Here is a 21,233-nt window from a genome sequence, read left to right on the forward strand (position 1 = left end):
CTTAATACTGTAGAAAGCCTAAAGGAGTATAGAAAGTATAGGGGTGAAGTAAAAAAGTAAACTAAGAAAGCAAGGAGAGGATACAAAAAAATACTGGCAGGTAAAATCAAAGAAAACCTGAGATTTTTACATTAAGAGCAAGGGAATAACTAAAGAAAGGGTAGGGCCTATCAGAGATGCACATAGTAACTTATGCATTGATGCTGAAGATGTGGGTAGGGTTCTCAATAAGTACTTTGTCTCTGTCTTCACTAAGAAGAGGGATGATGCAGACGTTCCAGTTAAGGAGGATGAATGTAAAATATTAGATACAATAAGCATTTTGAGAGAAGAAGTACTGAAGGGACTGACACCCTTAGAGGTGGATAAATCACCAGGGCCGAATAGATTGTATCCCAGGTTGTTAAAGGAAGCCAGGGAAGAAATCACAGATGCTCTGAGGATCATTTTCCTCACTAGATACAAGCAAGGTACCAGAGGATTGGAGGTCTGTGAATGTCCTACCAATATTTAAAAAGGATTGAGGGATAGGCCATAAAGTTATAGGCCAGTCAGTCTGACTTCAGTGTTGGGCCAACTTATTGGAATTATTTCTGAGAGACAGGATAAACTGTCACTTACAAAGGCACGGATTGATCAGGGATCATCAGCATGGTTTTGTTAGGGGAAGATCATGTCTTCCTAACTTAGTGGAATTTTTTGAGGAAGTAACATGAAGGATTGATGAGGGTAGCGCAGTGAATGTCGTCTACATAGATTTTAGTAAGGTATTTGACAAGGTCCCGCTTGGCAAACTGGTCAGAAAAGTGGGATCCCAAGAGGGTACAGGGAAGTGGCAAGTTGGATCCAAAATTGGCTCAGCGACAGAAAACAAAGGATAATGGTCAATGGATATTTTTGTGAAGGGAAAGTGGTTTCCAGTAGTGTTCCACATGGCTCAGTGGTAGGACCCTTGCTGTTTGGTTTACATATTAATGATTTGGGCTTAAATGTGGGAGGCATGATTGGGAAATTTGCAGATGACACAAAAATTGGCCATGCAGTTAATAATGAAGAGGATAGCTATTGTCTCCAGAAAGATATCAATGGTTTGGTTCAGTGCCAGGAAAATGGCAAATGGAATTCAATCTGGAAAAGTGTGAGTTAATGCATTTGGGGAGGACAAACAAAGCAAGGGAATACTCAATAATTGGGAGGATATTGAGAGGGGTCAATGAAGTGATAGACCTTGGAGTGCATGTTCACAGGTCCCCAAAGGTAGCAGGACAGGTGGATAAAGTGGTAAAGAAAGCATATGGAAGGCTTTCCTTTATTGGATGAGGTACTGAATACAAAAGTAGGGATGTGATGATGGAATTGTATAAAATGCCATTTAGGCCACAGCTGGAATTTTGTTTACTGTTCCGGTCACCACATTACAGGAAGGACATAATTGGTCTGGAAAGGGTACAAAGGAGATTTACAAGAATTTTGCCAGGGCTGGAAAATTGCATTTGTGAGGAGAGATAGGACAGGCTAGGGTTGTTTTCCTTAGAACAGAGTGGGCTGAGGGGTGACCTAATTGAGGTGTATAAAATTATGAGGGGCCTAGATAGGTTAGACTTCCTCTAGCTGATGGGTAAATTATCAAGGGGCATAGATTTAAGATGATTGGTAGGAGGATTAGAGGGGACCTGCAGATAAACTCTCTCACCCAGAGGGCGGGCACCTGGAATTCACTGCTTAAGTTGCTAGTTGAGACTGAAACGCTCAACTCATTTAAAAGGTACTTGGATCTGCACCTGAAGTGCTGTAATCTGTAAGGCTGTGGACCAGGTGCTGGAAGTGGGATTAAAATGAAGGGCTAGCTTTTTTATTCTCTTTTTGGGCCAATGCAGATATGGTGGGCTGAATGGCTTCTTTCTGCGCCATAAGTTTTCTATGGTTCTATGGTTAACCAAATGTTCAAGCTCTGTTTGTACTAGCTCTCAACATAAATATTCATGAATGTATATGCATATCATTGCAACATTTATATGACTAGCAATCCTAACACTCATCTGAATTACACAGAAATATAACAGGAAGCAGGTAAGACTGGTATATGGTAAATAGCAGCAAGCGATCAGAACCTTAATAACAAATGGGAATGTCTTTGACAAACTTTACTTTCTGTTTGTTTGACAAATATAAGATGCAATGGCATAAGATATATTATACAGTCTGTCATTTGGTAAAAATACACAAGATTTTAGATGGGGTGAGCAGTGGGCAGGCAGAAATTATACTTAGTTCCTCCAGGAACTCCTGTCCTACGTATATACAGATACTACCATCATGATGTTTGACAGTAAGCCCATTTTGAAAATGGACCTAATAGTTGAAGACAGGAGACAAGAAAAGGACAAGGAAGGAAAAGAGATTCAACTCAATGTCAGCCATTTTGTGCCTGTAAAATGAAGGGGCAACTCAGAGGCCTGACATCCATGGCCCACCTGATGTTGTATTCAGGTGAGACCTGTAAACTGTGAGTAGCCCACATGGCTGAAACAGATGTAAGCGATACCATTTATGATCCTTAAAGAGACCGCTATTGGTCACTCAAACATATGACCAGGAAATGTTGGGTTTTTATTTTTGTGGGCCCAGGAGAAGCCAGAGGACTCTTCCTGGGTTAACAAAAATCTTTGAGCCTGCTATTCACCCAACTCAGATCGTCCCCAAGATCACCTCCCCATCACCAGACCAGACAACCATCCTCAGCTGGCGAGCTGTAGCAGCACTTTGTTTGGCAACTCTCTGGTGGCATTTGACTTTTAAACCAAATTCTCCTGGAGGAAATCTATGGTGAATATTTTTTTTCTCAAGGCATTCCTTCATTGCCAAAGGAAAAAAAATGATAACAATTTTGTGACCCTTATCATTTTCCTTAAGCAAAACCCCTCTAAAGATCAGGTTTCCTCACCTCAAAACTTATCTGATAGTACTGCAGATAAGCAAGCATTTCAGAGTGCTTCCCTGATTGCAATGAGGGCCTGGCGCTGGTGTTGATCCAAAGCTGTCCAACCAAAGGAAGATACAATACCAGGTGGTTACGCAACATTCCATATCAATCCTATCAGTAATGTATAATACTGTTTCACCAACCAACAAAGGAGCACCATTAGTAGCAACTATGGAGCAATCCATGGCCTGGAGGGTGCTTCACTTCTGGTTAAAAAAGAACCATGATGAATTGTCAAAAGAAGAAGAAAGTAAGCTATTCGGAAAGGGAAAAAAGCTAAGTCTATTTATGAATGTGAATTCGTTGCCAATGATTGGCTTTTCAAACACTCCTGATTTGCATATAAATTTGACCTTAAGAAATGATTCTAAAGAAGTTTGTTACCAATAAATAATGGTTAATGGACTTAAGAAAAAGGACTTGAAAGTATTTATAGGCCATTGGGGCATGGACACTAAATGAAGCTTAAATATTCATAATTCGTTGATAGTGCATGTCTTTGTTAATGATGCAAATGTGTCTTAGATGTTTTTGAAAATTGACAAAATACAGTCATGTTTCACACACACACAATCAAAACTAATTATTTCAGAATTGCAGGAGACAATTCTTCATTTCAAAGGCTGATTTTTTTTTCTTTTCAACATTTTGTGCTAACTTCATCAAGGTGAGAAATGTTAGCGCTGGGAAATATCAGCATCAAGTACCTTGAGGTCTGATATGGCACAGCCGAGTGTAGGATAAAGTTCCCTTTATTTTGCCATAACCTTGGAAAAGCCCTTGAGGGCTCAGTGTGATATTTATTTCCATTTCTCACACTAGCCATCCTGTGGTCTCTCTCAGCGATTCTGCAAGTTAGTACCAGGTTAGGTAGAACCATTTTATGCTGTAGCATCCATGAAGTGGACTAAGACTGTACAACTTAATTTTCCATAAGGCAAGACCTTCACCTTATCTGGGGTGGATTTGAAACCAGGTTTAAGAGGTGAAAGACCAATGCTGAACTCACTGTGCCCCCCTACTTTCTCAAACAGCTCATCTAATGGAGGTTTTGGGCAGAATCATCCCAGATTTGCACTAAATGCGGTGGCGGATGGGAAAAAGGACGTTTTACCCGCCGGCCGCAATGGCAACTTTTCATGCCGTTTCGTCCCAATCTCACCGCATTAATAATGTATTCCCAGTAAACATGCTGTTTCAATGGCAGGAGGGCTCTCATTCACCCGCCATGCCATCACCTCGCTACCATCATCACACCGGGCACCATATTTAAAGTGCAGCTGCGCGAACATCTCTCAGTGCTTCCAGACAAGGATTGCTGCACAGAAGACATGGCCCTGGAAGGCAAGAAGACTGCAGTCCCCAGATTCAATAACGCATCCTTCGAACCCCTTTTGGGTGCAGTGGAGGCTCGCCATGATGTCATCTACCCCCACTCAGGCTGCAGGATGGGCAGCAATATCACCAATCCAGTATGGGAGGTGGTGGCAGCAGTGGTCAACACCAACACCCTGCAAAAGAGGACAGCCACCCAATGCCGAAAAAGAATGTATGATCTCCCCCATTCCACCAGGGTTAGTCATTCTTCACATCACTCTCAACTCACACACTCACAAACCCATCACACACCCACAGGGCCCTCACTCACTGCCAGTGCAAGGGACATCACCATTCACTTTCTCACACACACCTTCATTTTCCTCACCATGTCCATGGGACCACTCACCATCCACAAATGCCAGGAATACTTATCATCTGGCCTGGCAGGTGTCCTGCTTACACTTTCTCCATCTCTATCCATGCAGGACAAGCTGGCACACAGCAAGAAGGAGAGGTCACAGACCGGTGGAGGAATGACTGAAATCAAGGTCTTCACGGACTTTGAAAACAGAGACATCTAGTTGGTCAGCGACAATCGGGGCCATTCCTGTGCTGACAGTGAGGTCGGCAGTGCTCTACAAAGTGAGGATCCAGCAGTGCAACATCCATCAGACAACCAGGCCATGAGTGATGTGTCCTGTTCTGCAGTCCCCTGTCTCTCTTTCATTTTGCAGGCACATCTGAGAAATAACCAACAGACTCCTCAACCCAGGGATTCCAATAAAGCCCCAAAGAAACTTCTGAAGCGGAATCTGAAGGTACCTTCATTGAAGACATGTCACAGCGTTCACCCACACCCTCCACCAGCACAGGGACACACACCTTGGTGGGACCTAGCTTTAGAGTAGCCTCGAGATGACAATCTGGTGAGCTCATCACACTGTCTGATTGACAGCATCATGTCTTCCCGTGTCTCTGGCACTCAGAGGACTGCTGGAGGCCAGAAATCTGTTGAGTCCGGGTCAGATGATGAGCATCTGGACTCGGTCATATCACAGTTACTGGAGCTGCAAAGGCAAGCTTAGGAACAACAGGAAGGGATGTCCACTGCACTCCTCAGATTGCAAGGCACAATGCAGGAGTCCATCCGCCTTCTGGTTGAGGTGATAGTGTCGACATGCCAATGCACTGGCAGGATGGTGGCCGCCATGGAGATCTTCATCCAGGACGTCGATCCTGCACTGCTGCGTGGGCTGAACAATTCTGCTGCCATAGTTGGTCTCCAACAGTGTGTACATGAGAGGGTTGGGGGGCAGCTCGATCTCACTCCAGCTACCCTTTCACCTCAAGGAGTCAACCTGTGGTACTTGTGCACCCATACGAAGGAGGTTCAGCAGGTGCACACCATGGCGCCATCCATCCAGGGGACGCCGGGAGTGTCCGGCCCATCCGAATCCCCTCTTTCTGTGACCCCAGCAGCTCCAGCTTCACGGGCCAAGGAGGGTGCCACTGCCACACAGCAGGACCCCAAAAGCAGGCCAGGGCCCTGCAGTTCTCGGCCCTCCAGAGGACACCTGACAAGGTCGTCAAAGACAGGGTGCAGCAGTCAGCAGGCTGCCTCCACCTCCACTGTGGATGTCAGGGGAGTACCAAAATGTAGCAGCAGGGTTAGGAAGGTTGAGAAGATGTAACTCTTTCGAGTACAAACACGTTTCCATCTGTTCCTATTCAGATGAAGTTACATTGTTTCATAGTTTGCCATTGTGAGATTTGAACTCTTGATCTTGGGGTTACAAACCCAGTACCATAACCACTTGGCTATTTAGGCCAAGCCCAGTTGAGAAGATGTAACTCTTTCAAGTATAAACACGTTTCCATCTGTTTTTCAGATGAAGTTACATTGTTTCATAGTTTGCCATTGTGAGATTTGAACTCTTGATCTTGGGGTTACAAACCCAGTACCATAACCACTTGGCTATTTAGGCCAAGCATGAAGTTACATTGTTTCATAGTTTGCCATTGTGAGATTTGAACTCTTGATCTTGGGGTTACAAGCCCAGTACCATAACCACTTGGCTATTTAGGCCAAGCCCGGTTGAGAAGATGTAACTCTTTCGAGTACAAACCCGTTTCCATCTGTTTCCGATGAAGTTACATTGTTTCATAGTTTGCCATTGTGAGATCTGAACTCTTGATCTTGGGGTTACAAACCCAGTACCATAACCACTTGGCTATTTAGGCCAAGCCCGGTTGAGAAGATGTAACTCTTTTGAGTACAAACACGTTTCCATCTGTTCCTATTCAGATGAAGTTACATTGTTTTCATAGTTTGCCATTGTGAGATTTGAACTCTTGATCTTGGGGTTGCAAGCCCAGTACCATAACCACTTGGCTATTTAGGCCAAGCCCGGTTGAGAAGATGTAGCTCTTAGAGAGTCAAAACAATTAAACCAAATCAACAAAATTGGGATAAATCAGGCACAGCCCCTAATTCAGGTCAGCTGTAAAACCAAGAACAAAGTTTAAAGGAACCTTACAAACTTTAAATCAAAATGTGATTAAAGGGGTCAACAAAACACCCCAGTCCCCGCGGTGCCCACAGAGCACGGAAAGCCTCGAGAGTGCCAGCAGACACCGCATGCTCCCTCTCCAGGGACATCCGGCCGCGAACATAACCGTGGAAGAGGGACAAACAATCGGGCGGGACTCCCCCATCGATCGCCCGCTACCTGGACCAGTTGATGGCCAACTTGGCCAGGCCCAGGAGCAGGTTCACGAGGAGGTCCTCCTCCTTCCCGAGCCCCTTCCGCACCGGGTGTCCATAGATCAGGAGCGTGGGGCTGAAGTGCAAACAAAACATCAATAAAAGGTTTTTCAAATAACTAAAAAGGGACTGCAACCTACCACACCCTATATATGCATGGTCCACGGACTCCACAAGACCGCAAAAAGGGTATGTGTCCTGAGAGTTCGTGAACCTATGCATTCTCCTATTATAGGGGACTGCTGCAAGCAACACCCTCCAACCCAGGTTCCCGATAGAACGGGGGAAGATACCTCCGTAGAGGGCCTCCGCCGCCGGACAGCAACAAGGCACGCCAGGGCGTATCCGGGCGGCAGAGTTGAGAAGATGTAACTCTTTCAAGTACAAACCCATTTCCATCTGTTTCCAGATGAAGTTACATTGTTTCATAGTTTGCCATTGTGAGATTTGAACTCTTGATTTTGGGGTTACAAACCCAGTACCATAACCACTTGGCTATTTAGGCCAAGCCCTGAGAGCCCTGTAACTCTTTCAAGTACAAACATGTTTCCATCTGTTTCAAATGAAGTTACATTGTTTCATAGTTTGCCATTGTGAGATTTGAACTCTTGATACTCTTTTTGAGTAAACCTGTTTCCATCTGTTTCAGATGAAGTTACATTGTTTCATAGTTTGCCATTGTGAGATTTGAACTCTTGATCTTGGGGTTACAAACCCAGTAACATAACCACGTGGCTATTTAGGCCAAGCCTATAAGAGGGGAGATTTGTACATGGTTTGTAACTCTTTCGAGTACAAACCCGTTTCCATCTTTCATAGTTTGCCATTGTGAGATTTGAACTCTTGATCTTGGGGTTACAAACCCAGTACCATAACCACTTGGCTATTTAGGCCAAGCTCACAAAGAAGATGTAACTCTTTTGAGTACAAACACGTTTCCATCTGTTTCAGATTAAGTTACATTGTTTCATAGTTTGCCATTGTGAGAGTTGAACTCTTGATTTTGGGGTTACAAACCCAGTACCATAACCATTTGGCTATTTAGGCCAAGCTATTAAGAAGATGTAACTCTTTTGAGTTAAAACCAATAAAACCAGATTAACAAAATTGGGATAAATCAGGCACAGCCCCTAATTCAGGTCAGCTGTAAAACCAAGAACAAAGTTTAAAGGAAACTTACAAACTTTAAATCAAAATGTGATGAAAGGGGTCAACAAAACACCCCAGTCCCCGCGGCGCCCACCGGGCACGGAAGGCCTCGAGAGTGCCAGCAGACACCACGTGCTCCCTCTCCAGGGACATCCGGCCGCGAACGTAGCCGCGGAAGAGGGACAAACAATCGGGCGGGACTCCCCCGTCGATCGCCCGCTGCCTGGACCTGTTAATGGCCAACTTGGCCAGGCCCAGGAGCAGGTTCACAAGGAGGTCCTCCTCCTTCCCGACCCCCTTCCACACCGGGTGCCCATAGATCAGGAGCGTGGGGCTGAAGTGCAAACAAAACATCAATAAAAGGTTTTTCAAATAACTAAAAAGGGAGTGCAGCCTACAACACCCTATATATGCATGGTCCACGGACTCCACAAGACCACAAAAAGGGCATGTGTCCTGAGAGTCCGTGAACCTATGCATTCTCCTATTGTAGGGGACTGCTGCATGCAACACCCTCCAACCCAGGTCCCTGATAGAAAGGGGGAGGATACCTCCGTAGAGGGCCTCCCATCGGGGGCCTCCGCTGCCGGACGGCAACAAGGCACGCCAGGGCGTGTCCGGGCGGCGGAGTTGAGAAAATGTAGTCGCACAGCCTGGCCACTGGTGTTAATCACTTGTACATAACGTTCACTATTGTCAATAACTCCCAAGAATGTCTCCCTGCCTATGGCTCCTCATTCTGATGAGCTGTGTTCATATGACTCAGGTGTGAAACCTTGGTTCCTGCACAAGATAAAGGCAGGTGTTTCAGTCCAGGGCCTCTTCCCTGTGCTCTGTGCAGCCTTCAGACCAAAGTGTTGGTCCGGCCTCACACTCACTGGTCACATTACTGATGCCTGCACCTCGACGGTGCTTGTCATTGCTGCCAGAATGTTGTGGGCAGGTGTTACAGAGTTCCATCATTCTCTCTGTGTGCTCTCAGTACCTTTAAGGTGGAGCTGGCCCCCATCTCTTCAGCATCTGTGATCTGTGACACTGTGCTCCTGAAGGGGTCACGTGGTGAAGACTGACAAAGATCAGGTGTTTCTAAAGTTTTATGGCTGCATCTCCATGATATGACCCTGATCACGGAGATCAAGTGAGCTGCCCTTGGCCAGACAGGAGTCAGACATTCTCAGAGGCTATGTGAAGATCAATGGAGTGTCCTTGCTGCATGTTGTCGTCATCCTCCTGGAATCGAGCGACTATTAGGGCCTCCGCTGCGTCTCCATGATAGGAGCATTCTCACAGAGGGTATTCATGCTGCCATCAGCCAGACTGGAGCCAAACATTCATAGATGCAATGTGAGGATCTATGGTGTCTCCTTACTACATGTCGTTATCATCCTCCACAAATCTAGCATCTATGAGGGCCTCCCGTGCGGCCTGCCTCCTCTGGCCAGTGTGAGGCCTCTTCGCCTTCATCATCGCCTTCAAGGACCTCCTTGCCCTCATCCCCATCGAAGTTCTCCTCATCGGAGGAGACATCTAGCTCCTCCATCTCCTCCTCAGCCAGCTCCTCTCCCCATTGCAGTGCAAGGTTGTAAAGGGCACAGCAGGCGACAATGATGCATGACACCCTCTTGGACTGTATTGCAGGGCTCCACCAGACTGGTCCAGGCACCGGAAGCTCATTTTCAGCATCCTGATGGTTTGTTCCACCAAGTTGCGAACTGCAGAATTATGCCTTCACTCTGCTGCAGTCTGAGGCCGCCACATGTGTGTCAACAGCCACGTCCTCTGCAGGTAGCCCTTGTCCCTGAGGAGCCATCTCTGCAGCCTCTGTGGACCCTGGAAGACGTCAGGGATCTGAGACTGACTGAGAATGTAGGAGTCATCGACACTCCCTGGAAAACGTGCGCAAACCTACAGGATGCACTTGTGGTTGTCACACACCAGCTGCACATTCAGTGAGTGGAAGCCCTTGCAGTTGACATAGTTGACCGCTTGTTGACACAGAGATCTGAGCACCACATGAGTGCAGTCGATGGCACCGTACACCTGTGGGAAACCTGAGATCTGGGCGAATCCTGGAGCCTCTTGCATCCTGGTTTTCCTGGTCCTGGGCGAATTGCGTCCGTGAGTGCATTTGTGGGTGCGGTCTTGTGATATCGCACAGAGGTTACCAGTGGAGCCCTGAAAAGAGCCACTGGCATAAAAATTGAGCAGCGTGGTCACTTTTACGGCCATGGGCAGTGGATGCCCTCCATGTCCCTGTGACACCAAATCATGCAGTAGCTGGCAGATGTAGCCAGTTCCCTAGACATGCACAATCTTCGGCGACACTGTTTGTTGGTCATCTGGAGGAATGAAAGGCAGTGTCTATAGACCCTGGGTCTAGCTAGGACAGCTCGCTGTGGCTCTTCAGCGGTGTGTGTGGGAGCCCCAGCCGCCCCTTCTTCCCTGCTCCTCTCTCTGCTCAGCCAGGTGCCTCCAACGCTCTCTTATCCTTTGTCTCTGCTCCCTGTATGCCACAAGGCTAATTCACCAGGCTACATGCTTCTGATGTACTTCTCCTGCAGGATGAAAGGGAGCGATGTCTGGGTTAGCTTGGGTGCTCTGAGAACCTCTCTTGGTTAAGTCTGAAGGCCCCTTAACACATCCCAGGGAGTGCTGGCCACCAGTTGGCTGTCCAGAGTTTAGTGTGCTGCATGGTTGCCCGATACCCCACCCGCCTCTGCCCCACTCCACCTGACCAACTGGCAGCAGCTTTGCCCACTGGACTGCATGCTGTGCTTTCAGCTCAGGCACAGGCATTCTCCTAACCCGTGATGCAAGGCTGCAGTGTTAGCTTGAACCATGGGGGAGACTGGTCTGGGATGATGACATTGCAAGGGGCTGTGAGCACCTCCACCAGTGACTGCTCCACGGCCAGCTTTAGCAAGGGGATTGTACAACTTAACCAGCCGCCCAACTGTTCTGCAGTCCACTAAAATGCTCATTCGTTTGCAGCCTGTGCCCGAGGGGTGAAAAGCTCTGAAGCACTTGGTGGCACTTTCAGGCTTCTGCATTGCTTGAGTGGGCAGATAAGCTAGAGGCCCGACTCCACACACGTCAATGCGCCTGAAGGGTCTTATCTACACAAGAATGGTCACTTTGTACAAGCTTTCCCTAATGCGTAGCCGCTTCCCTCCCCCACAACCCAGCACATGCTTACGAACTACCACAGTTCAGTCCTTGTCCCTCCCAAGTCGCTTCAATCACATTGTATCCCTTGCCCTAGCACCACACTGTCCACCAGCTGGGAAAATGCGACTTGCCTGTGCTCTCGCCTGAATGCGCAGCGCCTCAACCTTGAAGTCCAACAGGCGACCCTAGCAAGTGCTGCACAATGTTACTGTGCGCTCACTTCCGAGTTCCCCTCGAAGTGCATCCTGCCAAGTGCCCACCTTATATATGCTGTTGTGAAACAAGTTGGCGCACGCCAACGTGCTCGGGTGATCCAGCATGGGGGGGATGATTTAGACGGTTTGGGCTTATAATGATATGCAGATGTATTACAACGAGGCTCCCGATGTCTGACGGCAGGAAACACGTCCACCATTGACGGGCAGAGCGGACGATTGCCAATTGGTTTCACAACGGCATGAAACCCAATTTTTGGCCTTCTTCCATATTCTCCGCTCATGCCCCGAACAGCCCAATGCCAACGGGCATGGAAAATTCCACCCTTTTCCTCATCTTCCACCACTGTAAACATATAGATTCATTCCAAAACAAAGCTGTTTCACTCTGCAGAGTGGATGCATTAAACACCCCCACAGGAAGGGAAACTTAGAGGAAGAGACTTCCAGAAGTTTTTGTGCACATCTAGCAGCTGGTTGTGAAGTAACAATGGCAGAACCTGTGTCTGTGTAATCCATACATCTGCTTTTATGATGGTGGATATTGTGTCGTCTGGAAAGAACTCATTTTCTTTGACGAACTGAGTGGGCATGAATTTACAGAATAATCTCAAAATGTTACACTGTTATCAGTATCGCTCAGAGAAGCCACAAATACAGTTGGCAAGGGAAGCAGAAATGTCACGCCATAATGCAGTCAGAAGCAGGGCCAAGAGTTGCTGCGAGGACACCATCTTTGCTGTACATCTGGCTAATGCCTTATCAAATCTCACAGTGCATAATGCTGGGTGAAAAATGAACATAAGTAATCACCAAATGTATTAATAATAACTAAAGGGCAGGTGTTTACAACTTTAATGATCAGAAATCAGCACTGACCTCTGCACCCGTACATTTTCTATATGTGTTCCTGGTATGAAAAGGTCAGCTCAAATTTACCATCACAAATCAATGAAGATCTGACACTTGAAAAGTCAAAATCTCGAACTTCTCCTGGCACGTAATTAATTAAGAACTGTGCTCTTTCTTATTGTTTATTATGGCTTGGTGTATAAAACAATGAAGTAAATATATTATCAAGAGTTAGTTTTAGCACAGATAATTACATGTAAGGGTTTGTGACCTGTCTCTTGCCTCACCAGACATGATGAATAACACTTGGAAAAGGCTCTTGAAAAGCTATTGAGTATTAAATTCTTGGAATAATGTCAGCTTCAAATATTCTTTCATCTATGAGACAGAAATATTAGCTTCAGGATTTGATATAAAATATGTTTTCCATTGGCCACCTTTTGTTTGGGAGATGAGGAATGGAATTCACCTTCACCACCTGAGTGGTAATCTAGCAGAGCAAATCGCTGCTCATTACAGAATCAGTCTGCTATTCATCTCATTGATTTCTGAGAGTCTTAATCATCAGGAGCTGAAAATCCAGGCCCAATCACATTGGGTGCAACCTCCTAACTATTTAAATTAACACACGCAAAATTTCTCACACACAACTCCACAGGGTGAGGCTCCCTGCCGGCAGCGTAGATTCATAAAATTACTCCTTTATTATCTCAATATAATCCTCCATTATTGATAAAGCCTTTAGTTCTAAGCCCATATCACCTGGTGTAAGCTCACTTGACCATGGAGATTTAACATTAAAATACTGTTACAGAAACAGCATTTTCACAGGTAGTCAAAATTTGGTCATAAAGAAATAAATGGGATATTTTTCCATGACTCAAATGCTGTCATCTTAGTGTGAACATTTTAGCGTTGTTGGAAGCAAATGGAAGCCTTGTAACTTCTCAGGCCTAGAAAGCACTTTCAGCTCCTGCTTGGCAATGTTAGAAAACTACTACCTGTGTAACAGAAAATGAACAAGTTAAGAAGACATTCAGTAGAGTGCATACCTCCACCACGCTGTGTTAACCCAATGTTATTACAATTATGCAGCTCTTCCTTAAGGTTTTTCCCTGTTTGGTTGATGCTTTGCAACTACAAAGCTGAAAAAAGAAATCTTTTGATGAAAAGAAGACTTTAGGCCAATCCGCATCCTAAAAGCTGTCCTGAAAACTCTGCTCACACTTTGACAGTTGTGATAAATTCCATTACAACAGCTGAGACAATCCACAACTTTCTCAAACAATCAACAACATTGTAAATAAAAAACCACAACTTTCTCAAAGCCAATTTGCCCTATCCCCCAATGTTAATGGACCCTTTAAAAGATTCCAGAATCCCGAAATGGATCTTTGGCAAAAATTAATCAGTTCTTCCTTGGGCCCTACCCTATCTGTGTAGCAAGTTTTGTTGAAATCCATCCTTCAGTTTCGGAGGTATGTTGTTTACAGACAAACAGGAGTGAAAACATTACCTCCCCCTACCTTCACAGGTGGAGGTAATACAAAGGACCAGAACAAATGGGAGAGGATTAAATCTGCTTTCTTGACGCTGGGCTTCCTGATTATATACCTAACAAAATCAAAAAACAATTTGCATTAGCACCAGTTGAACGCTGGCCTGAAAGCAAAAACTGAGCAAGTGAAATATATAAATAAATTGGGCTTTTGTTCCTAGCACAGCATGAGCCTACATATTACTCCTTTTTGCGTAGTTTTTCCAAAGAAAACACAGACATTTGGCATCTTACAGTTTAGTCTATGCCAGATGTCTGAACTTTACCATTACCAACTCCTACATGGTTATTCCAAAGCAGACCAAAGACTGTGCCATCATTCCGCCATTAGATTAACGTATATCCACTGAGGTCAATCATAGTGACTTGGGCACACTCACTGAAAGTATCACGTTGGCATGTAGCACAGTGTCAGATAATAGAAATGGAAAGGTTTGCTCAGCTGAGTGCTATTTACCCCACAATACTTGAAACACTAGAAATGGAGAAAATGTGGAAGAAAAATAGCAACTGCAAGAAATGTACAGTAGGTCACACAGCACATGAAAGAGAATTTAAAATTTTGAGTCAGAAAATTGGTTCTGCTTTTTGCTTTTCTTGATTGTTTGTGCGAGTGAGCATCACCGAGAAGGCCAGCACTTATTGCCCATTGCTAACTGCCGTTAAGAAGGTGGTGGTGAGCTGTCTTCTTGAACCGCTGCAGTCCATGTGGTGTAGGTACACCCACAGTGCTATTAGGGAGGGAATTCCAGAGTTTTGGCTCAGTGACAGTGAAGGAACGGCGATGTCGTTCCAAGTCAGATCAGGGTGGGAACTTGCAGGTGGTGGTGTTCCCATGAATCTGCTACCCCTGTCCTTCAGGCATGCTGCTATCCCATGAAGGCGTATTACAACAGGTAGTAGAATTCATGGGTTTGGAAGATGCTGTCGAAGGAGTCTTGGTGAGTTTTGCAATACATCTTGTATACAATATATACCGCTGCCGCTGTGCATCAGTGGTGGAGAGATTTAATGTTACAGGCGGTGTATGGGATGCTGATCAAGTGAGCTGCTTTGTCCTAGATGGTATTGAGCCTCTTGAGTGTTGTTGGAGCTCCACTCATCCAGGCAGGAGGAGACTATTCTATCACACCACTGACTTATGGTTTGTAGTTGGTGGACAGGCTTTGGGGAGTCAGGAGGTGAGTTACTCGCTACAGAATTCATAGCCTCTGACCTGTTCTAGTAGCCACAGTATTTATATGGATACTCCAGTTAGGTTTCTGGTCAATGGTAACCTTCAGGATGTTAATGGGGGGGATTCAGCAACTATATACTTTTTTTCTTTGATTCATTCACGGGATGTGGGTTTCGCTGGTTGGACCAGCATTTATTGCCCATCCCTAGATGCTCTTGAGAAGGTGGTGGTGAGCTGCCTTCTTGAACCGTTGTAGTCCATGTGGTGCAGGTACACCCACAGAACTGTTAGGGAGGGAGTTCCAGGATTCTGACCCAGCCACAGTGAATGGACAGCAATCTATTTCCAAGTCAGGATGGTGAATGACTTGGAGGGAACTCCCAGGTGGTGGTGTTCCCATCTATCTGCTGCCCTTGTCCTTCTAGATGGTAGTGGTTATGGGTTTGGAAGGTGCTGTCGAAGGAGCCTTGATGAGTTCCTGCAATGCATCTTGTAGATGGTACACACTGCTGCTACTGTGCGTCGGTGGTGGAGGGAGTGAATGTCTGTGGATGTGGTGCTGGAGGAGATTATAGAGAAAGGGAGGATGGGCTCATTGAGGGATTAAAAATTATAGATGAGAATTTTAAGATTGAGGTATTACTTAACTGGGAGCCAGAGTAGGTCAGACAATATAGAGGTGATGGGTGGACGGAATATGGTGTGACTTAGAACTTGGGCAGCAGTGTTTTGGAAGACCTCAATTTTATGGAGGCCTAAATGTGGGAGGCCAGCTGGAGTGTGTTTGAATATTCAAGCCTAGAGGTAACAAAGGCATGGATGAGAATTTCTGCAACAGAAGATTTGAGACAGGAGCAAAGTCGAGTGATGTTACAGAGGTAGAGATAGGCAGTTTTATTGGTGCCGTGGGTACGTGCTTGGAAGCTTATCAGATGGTCAAATATGGCAGAAAGGTAATGGACAGTAGAGTTCATCCTTAAACAGTTACCAAGGAGAGCAATGGAGTTGATAGCTAGCAACACAATTTGTCGTGAGGACTGAAGACAATTGCTTTGGTTTTCCCAACATTTAATTGCAGGAAATTTCTTCCAATCCAATACCGGATAGTGGATAATTTGTCTGACAATTTTGAGGCAGTAGTAGAGGGGCCAAGAGAGGGAGTGGTGAGATAGGGTTAGGTGTCGCGTGGAAACTAACACTATTTTCAGATGATGTTGCTGAGGGGAAGCAGGTAGATGGTCAAGGGGGGTTGGTAGTGGGGGCCAGGATAGATCCTTGGGGGACATCAGGGTTAACAGGTAAGGGACCAGGAAGAGAAACGACTGCATATGATTCTGTTGTTACAATTACATGGATAAGAATGGAACTGGATGAATGCAAACCCATCCAGCTGGATGACAGTGGAGAGGTGTTGGAGACAGGAGTGTAGTCAACCATGTCAACAGCTGCAGAAAGGGTTCAGAAGGACGAGGAGAGAAAGTTTATCTTTGTCGCAGGAATATAGGGTGTCATTGGTGACACCCATGGAGTTCTGGGAAAGATGGCAATGGATTTGGGAAGTGGCAACGTGTTCAAGGACCTTGGAAAACAAAGGGAGGATGGAGATGAAGTGATATTCTGCATGGACGGTTGGCTCAGGAATGGGTAATTTTGAGGAGATATGTACTCTTGCTCTGCATATTTCTGGCGACCGTTAACTCCACCCTTGGTAACACGCTCGCCAATATGGTGTCCGGTACAACTCACCCCAAAAGTGTGCATGTGCACGATGAATGCTGTTTTGGACAACATACAGCGCCAGAGCGCTATCAATCTGAATTCCACTCCAAATATTCCTTAACTTTTAAGAATACAAGCATTTAACAAAAACAGGAAGAAAAGTACTCTCATTGCTAGCATCATCCCAAAGGCTGCAGGGTTCTTAAGTAGGGACTAGAAAACTGAGGTTTTATTTCTTGCCTCTATCAGCAGAAAGGACGCCTGCCGGCCTGTGACCACCTTGCTATATCTAAATGATGACAGTAATTTGAGTTCTGAAAATCCACCCAATTACTGTCACCAAACTGAAAACCACTAGGAGAGAGGCAATGGTAGGCCTTGCTGCAGCAATTGAAGTTCCGCTATTTCAGTTGTTGGAGAGAAAAGGACAGGGGCTATGAAGGCTATCTCTCCCTCCACGATGGCCTTAAATACTCAAAGGAGGCCTTCAATTTAAAATTTGTTCAAGGTGGTTCTGCCCTCCTTAAGTGGTCCTCCAACTTTTCCCATTCCACATTTTTGACAAATTATTCATCTCCCGTGGGAAGATGAGTTGGAGTCATGGTGGAGCCAGGACAGCAGGCAGAGGTCCTACTCCAAATCCACCACTTACGGCAAACATTCCCTTAAAGCAAATCCAGGTCAAACTGTCAAGGCTTGATGTTTTGATTAATGTAAAATTCAAAAGTGAAACAGAAAGTATGCAAAAGTTAGCTGATAATAAAGCATTTAGCATATGAAGCAAGTATTCTAAATATCTGCCAATTTTTTTTTCAAGCTTCTTGGGAAGTTTATGAAGTACAATTTTTAGATTAATTTACCCTTGCTAGTGAATTGGAACTGCAAACATTCTTGAGGTTTGGTGTTTATTTATCACTGTTGAATCTGATTTCCAATCTTCATCTCAGTCTTCAATTATCTGTTGCATGGAAAATTTACTATATCCACCATTAAGCCTTCACACATCAGCAAAAAAGGAAAAAACCTTTTCCAACAGAAAGACACATTTACCTACATTTTAAGGTTGGATGACGGGTTTGTTTAATGTTAAAACACATTGGCTCCTTTGCTCAACAGCTTTGAACTGTCTGAAGAACACAAACACATTGTTATTTACTGCTGTCTTATGAACTGTCGCCAAGAACTCCAAGATACTAGAGATAATTCACACGGGAATCAGCTTACTCCTTCTCCAGTACTGGCTCTCCTTGTCTTGCAGTTTTTAGGAATGATGTTTTTGGAAATGAAATGCAAAATAAAGCTTTAAGATCTGCATTTTTAAGAAATGTTATTCATTCATGGGATTTGGGCATCACTGGCGAATCCAGCATTTATTGCCCATCCTTAATTGCCCCTAAGAAGGTAGGGGGCTGGTGGGCCGCATTCTTGAAAACACTGCAGCCCATGTGTTGTAGGCACACCCAGAGTGCTGTTAGGAAGGGAGTTCTGGGGTTTGACCCAGCGACAGTGAAGGAATGGCCATATAGTTCCACTCAGGGTGGTGTGTGGCTTGGAGTGGAACTTCCAGGTTGTGGCGTTCCCATGCATCTGCTGCCCTTGTCATTCTAAGTGGTGGAGATCACAAGTTTGGAAGGTGTCGTAGTGTGTTGGTTACAGTTTGGTAGGTCTGAAGAAGTCTTTATGCTCACATATAAGTTAACTTTAAGTCTTTATTGACTTTAACAACTATTTACAAATATACAGTAAAGGGTACAAGCTAGGAGCTGTCTCCATGATTGCTGGTACACTCAGCTCTGTCCAACACTCAACTGATCCTGGGTGCAGGTCATGTGCTCTCTTACATTACCGTTTGGGCGGTACCCAGTCCCACAATACCCTATATGTGCCAGACCCTTATACTACACCTCCCCCCAAATCTTTATCCAATGTATTTTAAGTGATTATATTTTACCTTATGTCTTACATAGTTATTACTGTCATACATTTACATTGTCATTACTACATTATCACTATCCTGTCTCCCCACTTTAAGTCCTTGAATTCAAAGGTTCAAGTGATCTGGAAGCCTTATAACCCATTAATATTTCATTTGCACTACTGTCAGAGAAGTGGAAGGCTCTGTCGCTGCTGGTTCTTTTTGTAGGTTTGGAGGTTGTTCTGGCATCTAGGTATGTTCCTCAATACCTCTCCAGTGCACACTGGGGACAGACAGTCTAGCGATGAGGTGGGGACTCCTCCTCTTTCTCCTGACTGTACCCTCTGCAGTACAAAGCAGGTAGGAGCAAGGTTGGTCCTCACCCTTTCCAATGACGGTACCTTCTCTCTCAAGGTCTTTAATCCAAACTTTCTTTCCTTTCTGTAATTGTGGCAAGTGTCTGGTGCAGTGCCTTCTGTTGTAGGCAGAAGCTTGCCTACAACAGAAGATTGATCTAGGCCTTGGGTTAGTTCAAATTGACTTGGTAGTGTGGAATTTAGATCCATGTTAAAATTTTATAAGTGTATGTTCTGCTGTAAGAGCTGTCTGAATTTTAAGATGGTATCGTCGTTCACTCGGGGACAAAGGGATATCCTGCACTTGCCAGTTTTGTCAGGCTCTGCAACAATGGCGACAGCACTCAGCTTGAAAGTATTTTTTAACAATGGCTGCCTGGATTGCGTGCCTGTAGACTTCTCTTGTTCAGCATTTTACCTTGTGACATGTGAGTCCATTGAATTCTAGCTTCTGCTTGCCTTTTACCAAGTTGAACAGTTGTGTTGTTCCCGAAATATTTAATTAACTCTTTCTCTTTTAGATGCCATGTATTCAGGCTCCAACTCGGGGTCAGGTTTTAGCAACAGGCTTCTCTCAAACTGTATTTCTGATACTGAATTACTTTAGAGATTTCTTAGGACTTGCTGCAGCCTGGAATTTTAGAAGATTTAACTCATCATTGCAAGTTGTGCTGACTCTGCACTCTGAAGCTAAACTTCCAAAGGAGATCCAGTGGAGTCTTCTGCTGCAGTAAAAAAAAATTCTGCATTAAGCTTCCAAGCCTTTCTTTGGTGCTTTTTCCTGAAGAGTTTTCCTTTGCGCCTCTGCTTCTGGAACTTCTTTTCACGTCAGAATGCTTTTTTGAATTTTTCCTCAGTCTTCTAGTATTTTGGTTTGTCTCTGCATTTTAATGAGGTTTTGGGCTTTTTCTTTGAGCTGCCACCATGTTGTAGGGTGTTGGTTACAGTTTGGTAGGTCTGAAGAAGTCTTTGTAGTCATACATAGATTAACTATAAGTCTTCATTGGCTCTTCGAATTATTTAAACATATACAATATAGAATACAAACTAGGAGCTGTCTCCATGCTTGCTGGTACACTCAGCTCAGTCCAACACTCAACTGACTGTGTGTGTGAGTCATGTGCTCTCTAACATCACTGTGTGGATGGTACTGTACTCAGTCCCTCATTCACCCAAATATTCCAGATCCTTATATGACAGAAGGTGCTGTTGAAGGTGAGTTGCTGCTGTGCATATTTCAGATGGTACACACTACTGCCGCTATGCGTCAGTGTTGGAAGAAGTGAATGTTTAAGATGGTGGATGGGGTGCCAATCAAATGGGCTGCTTTATCCTGGATGGCACTGAGCTTCTTGAGTGTTGGAGCTGCATTCATCCAGATAAGTGGAGAGTATTCCATCACAATTCTGACCTGTGCCATATAGGTGGTGGACAGGCTTTGGGGAATCAGGAGGTGAGTTATTCACTGCAGAATTCCCAGCCTCTGACCTGCTCTTGTGGCCACAGTATTTACAGCTGGTCCACTTCAGTTTCTGGTCAATGGTAACCCCAAGGATGTTAGTAGTGGAGAATTCGGTAATGGCAATGCCATTGAATGTCAAAGGGTGATGGTTAGATTCTCTCTTGTTGGAGATGGTCATTGCCTGGCACTTGTGTTGCATGAATGTTACTTGCCACTTATCAGCCCAAGCCTGAATGTTTTCCAGGTCTTACTGCATATGGGCATGGACTACTTCAGTGTCTGAGGAGTCGTGAACAGTGCTGAACATTGTGCAATCATTAGTGAACATCCCCACTTCTGACCCTATGATGGAAGGAAGGTCATTGAAGAAGCAGCTGTGATGGTTGGGCCTAAGACACTACCCTGAGGAACTCCTGCAGTGATGTCCTGGGACTGAGATGATCGTCTCCAACAACCACAACCATCTTCCTTCGTGCTAGATATGACTCCAACCAGCAGAGAGTTTCCCCCCTGATCCCCATTGACTCCAGTTTTGCTAGGGCTCCTTGATGTCAAACTTGGTCAAATGCTGCCTTGATGTCAAGGGCAGTCGCTC

The 21,233-nt window shown here is 45.2% G+C and overlaps 1 protein-coding gene across 7 annotated transcripts in view; it reads right to left on the reverse strand.

The window, feature by feature from the left end:
• LOC121276196 (retinoic acid receptor beta-like) overlaps nucleotides 1–21,233 on the reverse strand; it is a 290,694-nt gene that overhangs the window by 129,896 nt on the left and 139,565 nt on the right. The window lies entirely within an intron of this gene.

This window comes from Carcharodon carcharias, chromosome 3 (assembly GCF_017639515.1).
Source record: "Carcharodon carcharias isolate sCarCar2 chromosome 3, sCarCar2.pri, whole genome shotgun sequence".
NCBI classification, from domain to species: Eukaryota; Metazoa; Chordata; class Chondrichthyes; order Lamniformes; family Lamnidae; genus Carcharodon; species Carcharodon carcharias.